Source organism: Pelodiscus sinensis, chromosome 1, assembly GCF_052426305.1.
Source record: "Pelodiscus sinensis isolate ZL-2025 chromosome 1, ASM5242630v1, whole genome shotgun sequence".
Lineage (NCBI taxonomy): Eukaryota > Metazoa > Chordata > Testudines > Trionychidae > Pelodiscus > Pelodiscus sinensis.
The window spans coordinates 57,885,463-57,892,626 of NC_143052.1; the positions used below are offsets into that span (position 1 = coordinate 57,885,463).

At 48.4% G+C, this 7,164-nt stretch overlaps 1 protein-coding gene across 3 annotated transcripts in view; it reads right to left on the reverse strand.

Annotated features, from left to right (window-relative positions):
- SLC38A1 (solute carrier family 38 member 1) overlaps positions 1 to 2,890 on the reverse strand; it is a 62,520-nt gene extending 59,630 nt beyond the window's left edge. Inside the window, exon 1 of one of the 3 annotated variants that reach the window (XM_075930497.2) lies at positions 2,764 to 2,890. The gene's annotated coding sequence lies outside the window, so the exon portion shown is untranslated. Of the gene's footprint in view, positions 1 to 1,975; positions 2,373 to 2,446; positions 2,694 to 2,763 lie in introns of those variants that run through there. The other 2 variants (XM_075930507.2, XM_006126482.5) reach the window with 2 other exon arrangements.
- Positions 2,891 to 7,164: the final 4,274 nt, after the last annotated feature.

Consider the following 7,164-nt stretch of genomic DNA (forward strand, 5'->3'; position numbering starts at 1 on the left):
TCCTGCATAATAGATGTTTCAAAAGGTCATATTTACTTAGGCCAATATGCTAGGTTCTGCTGTAGAGGGATGAACAAAACCACCTTAAATCTGCAAAAATGGGGTGAAAATGTGGTAATGCAGAGCAATTCTACTCTTTGCTCAGACACTTTTCCCCATGGGAAAGAGAAATGGGACATTTAGTAGGAGACAGGTGGGCAGGCAGCCTCACTCAGTTTCGGCTCGTGCTGGGTCACGGACCAAACCCCGCAGTGGTTCTGCAATTTAAAATGGAGCAGGAGACGGGGCAGGCTGCCCGGCTCCTACTGCCTTTTAAATTGCAGAACTGCAGCAGGATTTGGTCCTGGCACAAGCCAGGACTAAGCTGGGCTGTCTGCCCAGATGATAGCCACTTCTGTCCGCGGATGGTCCCAGAGGGAAGTTGGGACCTCCCATGGACAGGGGTTGCAGCCACGAAGCAGCCCACGTCTGCGACCAGATGACCCGACAGGAGTTGTTTTGCAGGTAGCAGCTCCTGTCTGCGGGGGCGGGGGGGGATGCTGCTGGAGCAGCCTCCTCTGCCCTTCTGCTGAGGCCCTTATCTTTTAAGCTGGCTTCCCCCAACACCAGCTCCTGCTTGCCCCCGCTTGCTGCCTCTAATATAGAGGCAGCAAGGGTGGGGGGGAATGTGAGTAGTTGATATGACTGCCTGACAAGTTTAGGCTTATAATCGACTACTCTCTTATTTCCCTAGTCTGAATCCGATCTCTTATTATTTATTTGTCATTGACAGATTGTTTTACAATTAGTAAAAGTTTGGGTTTATGGTACAATTTTTTTTGAAAAAATGTTTATTAAAAATAAACTTCTGAGTTAAAAGAACTGTTTGAGGGCCTCTCTCGTTATGACCAATGTTTTAACTTCAGGACAATGATAGTTCATTTTATGTTGTCTTTCAAACAATACACCCCCACCGATGCACACAAAGGCTATGTCTAGACTGCAGAGTTTTCCCAGAAAAACTCTACTGCGTCCAGGGAATTTCGGAAAAGCAGGCACATTTTTTTCGGCATCGCTGTAAACTTTGTTTTTACGAGGAAGAAGGGATGGTCCCCGACTTTTGGCCCCGTGTAGACGGATCAAATGTCAGAAAAGCCTCTTTCAGAAAAAGATACACAATAGTCTAGACACAACCAAAATGAACGAAGTACCATAAAGCAGCACACATTATCATTTGAAATATAGGTTAGTAGAAATGCCTAAAAGTAATATAAGCTCTGCTGAAAACTGAATAAATCGAATAGTATCTGGCAGGTTCATACTATATGACAATCAGGTTAGCAGCTGCCAAGTATGGGTTTTATTTCAGTTCCTTCTAATATGAGATAAACAAAGCACAGGTTTTTACATATACCACCTGGCTTTTTTTTATTAAGGTGAAAAATTATAATTATAATTGGCATTAATTTACAACCTGAACTTTAAAAACAAATGGAACAAAAACCAAAAGAGGAGACAAATTATGTGATAAGAGAAAGCAGGCCAACAAAACACCCCAAAATTGTATCAACTAAGCTTCTCCCTTTTAATGGTAAAGAATACAGAGGTGCTAGATTTATTTACATAGTGGGCCCAGCCAACATTCCTTGCCTACACAAAACTCTCACTATTGGCCAGGCAGTAATTATTGGCTTTGATTCATGCATTCTACTACACCAGAGATTCATACACCACACGCATTCATAGCATTTTTTTTATTTCTTCCACAGATGATACTCATTTTCCCTCAATAATTAATTTTAAAACGTTGCTGCAATCTACCAGTAGGCTTATTCATCAATGTCATACTGAAAAATAAATACAAATTCTGGTTTTTTATTATTAAAGCAGCATTCCTGCCTGGGCACTGTACAAGGCTGCAATGGCTGTAACCAACACACACAATAACCCCCCCCCCAATATTTCATTCTAGCCCAATTAAAATGCAAATACTCGCCTTACAGCTGCGTCTCTGTCCGTCTGTGCATCTCAGGAGAATACTCGGGTTGTGTTTCTGGCCCCGTACCTCCCCCAAGCCACTGAATTTCAACACAATTCAAAAGGGCCCCCTCCCCGGAGCGCGGCTCCCCTCCACGTCCATTGTTCCTTCCATTCAAACGCTGCTGCCCGCGGGCGGGAACAGAGCGGAGTGGGGGCGAATTGCGCGCTCAACGCCGCCTGCCCGGACAGAGCCAGCGAGACGGGAAACGCGTCCCCGTGTACCGCCTATGTGCCGCCAGCCCCCCTAGCGCAGCGCAGCCAGCCCGGCCAGGCAGACCCGCGACCACGCGGCCTGGCTCTGTCTACACCGGCCTCCCTGGGCTGCGGCGCCTCCCCCGTCACAGGTCCCGTCCTCAGGCCGGCCCGCGCCCCAGATTCATCCGCGAGGAGACGAGGAGGGGTCACCCCGCCGCCCCCCGCCTCTCACCTCCCCACACAGGGTGGCTTCGCCGTCAAGGTGTCCCCGCCGCCCCGCTTCGTCCGCCGCTGCCCTTCGGGGGAGGCGCTGGCCGCCGCGGGCAAGACCCCCCGCGCGTTGTGCTCCGCTGCGGGCGAAGGATCAAAGCGGCGCCTTTTTTTTTTTCGCCGAGAAGGCGGGCAAGGGCAGCGAGCGGGAGATGCTCCGGCGCGACCTTGCGACAGCGTGGTCCGGAGCAACGTGCTTGCCCCTCCCCCTCCTCGCCGCGTGCGCGCAGCAGCGCGGCGAGCCACGCGCCAGAGAACCCCCCCACACCGCCCCGTTACCTGTGTGGCCGGGCATCGCGTGGAAAACGCCGCCTCCCTGGAACCCGCTCTGGAGGCAGGAGCGAGGGCGCTGGCTCCTCTCCCTCGCTTCTGGGCGGGGGGAGAGAGAAGCGAGGAGGACACTGGTTGGATGGAACTGCATTGTGGGATGAGGGGCGCAGGCAAGAGCCAGGCCTGGATAAAAGTCAGGTTGCCTTTGTCTGCTGCTGCAAGGAGTGAATATAGGGGCTGGCTGGGGTCTGTCGCCTACCCCAGCAGAGATGCACCGAGTTAGGTTCAGAAAACCAGACAAACCCTTTGCTTACTGATTTCCACATCGGGGAGACTTAAATATTGTAAAAATAACAGAGAGTCCTGTGGCACCTTGGACTGACAGATTTATTTGGGCATAAGCTTTTGGGGGTAAAAACTGCTTTGTGCACCCACACACACTTATGCCCACATAAATCTGTAAGTCATTAAGATGCCACAAGACTCTGTTGTTTTTACAGCTACAGACTTAACTGGGGTACTCCTCTGAGCCTTAATTATTGTAGCTCTTCCTGCTCCACTATAAAACTAATTTCACTGAACACTAGATATGACACAGACAGATAAAGGAAATATTATGGACCACCTGATTAGGACAGTGATAGTGACCATGAAATGCTAAGGGAGATTAGAGAGACAATCAAAATAAAAAAATAAAAGTAGGGGATTTCAACTATCCTCATATCACCTCAGGCTGAGATGCAGAGAGAAAATTTCTTAATACCTTAAATGACTGCTCCTTGGAGTAGTTGGGTCTGGAACCCACAAGGGGAGGGGCTAGCCTTGAGTTACAGGCAGTCCCTGACTTACGCGGATCCGACTTACGTCGGATCCGCACTTACGAACGGGGCTTTCTCACCCCGGAGGTCGAGGTAGCGGATTGCTACCTGCGAGCTCCGGGGCGAGAAAGCCCTGTTCGTAAGCTGCTCTGGTGCCCCTGGTCTGCTGGAGATCGTCTCCAGCAGACCAGGGGCACCGGGCGGGTTCCCGCGCTTCTGAGGCTTTGCCAGAGCAAAGCCTCAGAAGCGCGGGAACCCGCCGCTGCTGCCACTTCAGTCCGGGTGCCTGTGGTCTGCTGGGGACGGTCCCCAGCAGACCACAGGCACCGGGACTGGAGCGGCAGCAGCGGCAGTTCCCCGTGCTTCTGAGGCTTTGCTCTGGCAAAGTCTCAGAGGCGCGGGACCCCCCCGCGGCTGCGGCTTCAGTCCCGGTGCCTGTGGTCTGCTGGGGACGGTCCTGTAGTCAGCCGCTGGTCAGTTTCAGCAGCAGCTGACTTGGGGACGCCTGGGGCAGAGCAGCTGGGGTGCTGCCAGGTTGGTCCAGTAGCGCCGAGGAGCGGCGCTGCGGGACCAACCCGGCAGCGCCCCAGCTGCTCTACCCCAGGTGTCGTCAGCAAGAAAAGCCTGGTCTGCGGGGAGGGGGCACTAGCTGCGCCCCCCCCCCCCCAGCAGACCAGGGAGACGCGGGTGGCAGAACCACCGAGATGCACCGTAGTCCTGCCCGCATCCCCCGCGGCTTTGCTTCGCGTCTCCCTGGTTTGCTGGGTGGGGAGGCTCCCCCCAGCAGACCAGGGAGATGGGGAGCAAAGCCTCGGAGGACGCCGGCAGTGGGACAGCCGCGGCGCATTTGGGCTGTCCCGCTGCCCGCATGCTCCGGGGCTTTGCTCCGCGTCTCCCTGATCTGCTGGTGGGGGCTCCCCCCCCAACAGACCAGGGAAACGCGGAGCAGCTTTTCTCACCCCAGAGGACGTGGGCGGCGGGACCACGGCGCATCTGTGCGTCCTGCCGCTCGCATCCTCCGGGGCGAGAAAAGCCCCGTTCGTAACTGCGGATCTGACATAAGTCGGATCCGCATAACTCGGGGACTGCCTGTAGTTAAACAGAAATTAAAAGGTACAGTGACAAAAGTAAAATCTCTGCAAGCTGCATGGAAACTTTTCAAAGGCACCATAAAAGAGGCCCAACTTAAATGTATACGCCCAAATTAAAAAACACAGCAAGAGAACCAAAAAAGTGCCACTATGGCTTAATAACCAAGTAAAAGAAGCAGTGGGAGATAAAAAATCATCTTTTAAAAAATGGAAGTCAAATCCTAGTGAGGAAAATAGAAAGGAGCATACATTTCTCAAATTAAGTGTAAAAATATAATAAGAAAAGCCAAAAAGGAGTTTGAAAAACAGCTAGCCAAAAACTCAAAAAGTAATAGCAAAATGTTTTTTAAGTACATCAGAAGCAGGAAGCCTGCCAAAAAAAACAGTGGGGCCCTTAGACAATCAAGATGCTAACGGAGCATGTCATTGCTCCTTCCCCACTCTGGCACGATAAATGCCGAAGTGGGGGCCAGCAAGTACTCCAAAACCTTGTCTACCAGGATTTGGTATAAAACTTCCCTCCAAAATCTTAAAACCCTAGATTTTGGGAATAAAACTTACGCTGCCACCACCCAAATATAAATAAAGAGACCAGGGGAGAGACCATTTGGGAAAATCTCACCCCCTAAAGTAAAAAGCAGGACACCACCATAAACCAATCCCAGGTTAATACAAAGAAAAGAGAAAACTTATTATCACCACAATATTCCTGTTGCAAGCATAATGACTAGATGGAAAGGTAACAAAATATACTCATGGAGAAACTCCATGGGCCTAGAACTTAATTACAAAGCAAAGCCAAAACATCTTTTAAAAAGTGTACAGACAGCAGATCCCATAAAACAATGAAACCTAACTGGATTTATCTAAACTTTACCCTACTTACAGAAAGTGAAGAAAGAGTCTTTTCTTGGAGGGAGACATAGTGTCTGTCCCCCTCTATAGCTGGAGAGAACTGCCCAGAACCAAGGAGGGACAAATCAAAAATTCCTTTGTCCCAGTTTGAAATTCCTACCTACATTCCTATTGGTCACTCCACCTGGCTAGGTAAGGGATATAGTTAACTCCTTAGTCCCCAGGCTGCTGACTAACCCTCATGATCATAACAAGCCCCCCAAATCACAGATGGTGCTGGACAGCCTCTGGCCACACTGGCTGTGATTTCTTCCTAGAGATCTGAGATAAAACATAGTAAATAAGTACATGTACACCTTACTAAACTATTGAATACATGAAAGGTAACAAAATCCCTCCACATCTGTGGAGTACCATGATTGACATACAGAGAGTATACTACTTAATTGAGTCCAGAAATGCCTCGTTAACCAATCAAATTTAGAATAGCATGGGGTCCTGATCCAAAGCTTAATTGATCAGGTTCTGTGCCTCCTACTGAATGCACCACTGTCATACACCAGGCCAGGTCTTGGCACTGCTGAGAGTGTCAGATAAAGTCATTGCGGACAAGCTAAATGAATTTTTGGCTTCAATCTTCACGGCTGAGGGTATTGGGGATATTCCCAAACTTGAGCCATTCTTTTTATGTGACAAATATGAGGAATTGTTTCAGACTGAGGTGTCATTAAAGGAGGTCTTGGAGCAAATTGATAAATTTAACAGTAACAAATCACTGGGACCAGATGGCATTAACCCAAGAGTTCTCGAAGAACTCAAATGTGAAATAGCGGAACTATTAACTGTGGTTTGTAACCTATTCTTTAAATCAGCTTCCATGCCTAATAACTGGATGATAGCTAATGTGATGACAATATTTAAAAAGGGCTCTAGACGTGATCTTGGCAATTACAGACTGGTGAGTCTAATGTCAGTACTGGGCAAATTAGTTGATACTATAGTAAAGAATAAAATTGTCAGACACATAGATGAACATAATTTGTCAGAGATTACAGGATATTTTCCTCACAGCTTCAAACAGAAAGTCCAATAGCCTATCATCAAACTATTTATAAAAACGTGTTCTGTCCTTGATTCAATAAGCTGACCTTGAGCGAGTATTGTAACATTCTTAGTGCTTTGCATTGCAGAGGAACTCCAAGGATCTGGACTCAGTCAAACTCTTCTTAAGTGAAGATAAATATTAACTGTATTTTTCTTCCAGACTTTCAAAATGCGTAAAAACAACATTACCAAAATACTTTCAGCAGGATCGGCTTCATTTGCCCAAAGGAACATTTCTAGCGTTCCTTTTGCTGCTTTGTCACACCAGAGGGCTTAGATTTAAACAATGCAGTTTATCTATGTTGGATAGAAGATGCTTGTTTCCACTGTGCATTTTCCTGTTTACTTCATTGGGATGGCAGAATATATCAACCAGGTAGGCAAGCTTTGCAGACATCAGCATCCAGTCATGTATATTGATTTTTCCAAAGTTAGGAACATTTTGATCTCTCAGCTCATAGAAGCATGAGAGGAGTTTTCCACAGGAAAGTCAGCATACTTCAATGTGCAAAAGTAAACTCTGGTGTTCCACTCCCATTTCT